This window comes from Myotis davidii, unplaced genomic scaffold (genome assembly GCF_000327345.1).
Source record: "Myotis davidii unplaced genomic scaffold, ASM32734v1 scaffold26, whole genome shotgun sequence".
Lineage (NCBI taxonomy): Eukaryota > Metazoa > Chordata > Mammalia > Chiroptera > Vespertilionidae > Myotis > Myotis davidii.
In genome coordinates this window covers 4,747,291-4,750,677 of record NW_006299245.1, presented here as the reverse complement: position 1 = coordinate 4,750,677, position 3,387 = coordinate 4,747,291, and the positions used below count along the sequence as shown (strand labels likewise).

Sequence of the window (3,387 nt, the reverse complement as noted above, 5' to 3'; positions counted from 1 at the left end):
AGGCAGCCTTGCAAGCCAAGGGGAGAGGCTTCAGAAGAAACCAGCCTTGCTGATCTCTTGATCTAGAACTTCTAGCTTCTAGATCTGCAAGGAAATCAATTCTGTTGTTCAAACCACCCAGTCCATCGTGCTTTGTTAAAGAAAACCTAACAGGGTAATGCAGATTTCATATAACCCCAATACGTGCACTTTGGTGAGAAAAATCACACATATTTCACCTTCATTTTATTAAACACACTAGAGGCCCAATGAACGAAATTTGTGCAAGAGTAGGCCTTCCTTCCCTCGGTTGCCGGCACCAGCTTTCCTCTGGCACCCGAGACCTAGGCTTCCTTCTGGCCCCTGGCAGGCACCCAGGACCTGAGCTTCCCTTGCAGCCCTGGCTTTGTTAGGAAGGTCATCTAGAAGGATGTCCGGAAGGATGTCTAGTCTAATTAGCACATTATCCTTTTATTATCCTATCTAATAAAAGACAAATAGGGTAATTAAGCATACCTCCAATACACTTCCCATTGGCTAATCAGAGCAATATGCAAATTAACTCCCAACCAAGATGGCGGCCAGCAGCCACACAGCTGAAGCAAACATGAGCCTTGCTTGCTCCAGTGATGGAGGAAGCCAAGGTTCCCCGCCTGCGGCAGCCCGGCTCTGAGCCTGAAAAAAACAGCTCTGAAAGCAAGTATGTTTCAATTATAGAAGCTAAACAAACACAAGATACCTGCTTTCAGCCAGCCGAGGTCTCAGAGCTGGAGCTGCTACAGTGTTTCAATTATAGATGCCAAACAAACCCCAGATACCTGCTTTCAGCAGCCGAGGCCTCAAGCTGGAGCTGGCTCTCAGCTCCAGTGACAGCCATAGAAGATAAATAAATCCGAGAATAATAATAATCATAATAATAAAGGAGAGGTTGGGAGCTTCAGTCGCCCACCAGCCTTAAAACGGCCCTCAGCCCCTCACCCAGACTGGCCAGGTACCCCAGTAGAGACACCCCACCCTGAAGGAGGTGCTACCAAATGCAAACAGCCATTCACACTGAACACTAGGGGGCATACACTCAATACAGGAGCTGACCTCTGGTGGTCAGTGCTCTCCCACATGGGGGAGCTCTGCTCAGCCATAAGCCAGGCTGATGGCTGAGAGTACAGCAGTGGTGGTGGGAACCTCTCCTGCCTCCTCAGCAGCGCTAAGGATGTCCAACTGCAGTTTAGGCTTGCTCCCTGCTGGCAAGTGGACATCCCCCAAGGGCTGCCGGGCTGCCAGAGGTATGTTTGATTGCCATCTTAGGCCCAATCCCCTGGGGAGAAGGCCTAAGCCAGCAAGTGGTCATCCCTTGAGGGGTCCCAGACTGCGAGAGGGCACAGGCCAGGCTGAGGCCCAACCCCCATCCCCCGAGTGCACAAATTTTGTGCACTGGGCCTCTAGTTATAGATATGTGTTGGGTTCCAGTGTACTCTTAGAAGATAAACAAGCTCCATGCTTTTAATCAAAGTTATCATTAGGCTAGCATTAAGAGAGATAGACAACAAATAAGTAATTGCATAAGCAAAAGAATATCATGAAGTTATATTTTTTCTAGATTGAAATATTAATACTAGCTTTCTTTTGGTAACAGTGGACTATGTGAAAATTAATTTGGCTTAAGCCAGTAAAAGAATCACTTGTGTGTATTGAACATAATATATTTTTTAGGTTTCCCTTATCTTAAGTAAACTTTTAAACTAATTTCTTCATCTCTCTGATGGTTGTTTTTGCATTGTCCAAGAGCAAGCCTGTAATTTGAGAGAATATGCAAAGACAAATGCTCAAACCAGTCTTCCTTTGCTAAAGGCAAGGGGATTATGCCTTGCTAATGAACGATGCTAGGTGTCTGCTAATGCCAGGTTCTGACCCTGGTGTTCTTGAACCTCTCTTTGGGGGTTTTGAGGTGCTTGCAGATCTGCTCTTAGCAACTGCCGGCAGTCTGCAGATTTCATAGCACATGCGCCACTACAGCTTTCAAAACTAAGCACAGATTTCCTATACCAACCAACCTTCTGTTTGTTCTGGTGAAACTTCTCATCCATTTCTTATATGACTTGGTCACTTATTCACAGTCATAAGTGGTAGAAAAATATTGCTTCTGGGCCACTTCATGGGCTCGGAATGTATGTGCATTTCATTTTTAACAACCTACGCGACATGTTTTTTTCTTAAAAACAATGCCTTCACTCCAAATAAATCAAGGTTAAAATAAATGAAGAGCTCAAGATAACATCAGTCCCATTTGTCCCTAGTCTGGGTGTGTGGATGCAAAGCGGCAGTTGGTTATGATGACAGGCGATGATCCAAATTGCCAAATTTATTAACATTTTTCCATTTCTAAACCATCCTTAAAGAAAATCATATATGGGGTCAGCCATCCTCATGGTAGCCCAGCAGAGCAGTCATGCCATCTGGATTCACGTGTTCACCAACAACAAACTGGTAGTTTTTGAAATTGGCAAGGGTGTGCTTGATTAGTTCTGCAGCCCCTGTCATAAAAGGCTTTACTCTTTCTGGTCTCTGTTCTTCTAGCTTCCCTTGGAATGATTTCATGTCATCTTTGACGTACTTCTTATAAGCTTCTTTTGTGAAGCTGGTTCCCTGCATATGGTGGTTCATGGCAATGTCAACACCTGGGATGACTATGCTTTCGGTGCCTTCGCTCTCCAGGCCTTCAGTGGAGACATTTCCACCAATAAGCGAGTCGTCAATGTTACCCTCTGTCCTAGTGACCTTTTTCCCCTCTACCTGCAGGCACAGCCCATCTGGGATCTCCCAGATCTTGTAGATATCTGAGAATATCTCCTCATGGTTGATGAGGTCCCAGTAGAGGATCATGATGCCAGCTGGAAGGAGAAAGCAGCGCTTCCTTAGCAGGAGCATTGAGTGCAGTGCAGCCAGAGTGGTACTAAGAGGCATGGGAAGTGAGCAGAAAAGTTGCTTTTATTATTTTAAGAATTCTAAGGCTCAGTTCCTTAACGGCAATGATTGACATTTGGGGCTAGATAATATTTCGCTGTGGGAGACTGTCCTATGCATTGCAGGATGTCGAACAGCATTCTTGTACTGTCTTCACTAGATGCCAATAGGACCCCCTCAAAAAAAAACAAAAACAAAAAAACAACATCAGTGGAGACATTTCCACCAATAAGCGAGTCGCAAAGACACACACACACACAAAGACACACACACACAAAGACACACACACAAAGACACACACACGCACACACACACGCACAATGGTGGCAATAGCCAAAAGATATTCCAGACTTTGCCAAATGGTCCCTGGGGAGCATTACCAAACCCAATTGAAAACAAGTGATCTAAGGAATTTATTGAAACACCATTTCATATTAGAAAACAAGA

General features: G+C 45.0%; 1 pseudogene; it reads right to left on the bottom strand.

Moving 5' to 3' along the window:
- Window positions 1-2,327: 2,327 nt before the first annotated feature.
- LOC102767822 lies at window positions 2,328-2,859 on the bottom strand (annotated as a pseudogene).
- Window positions 2,860-3,387: the final 528 nt, after the last annotated feature.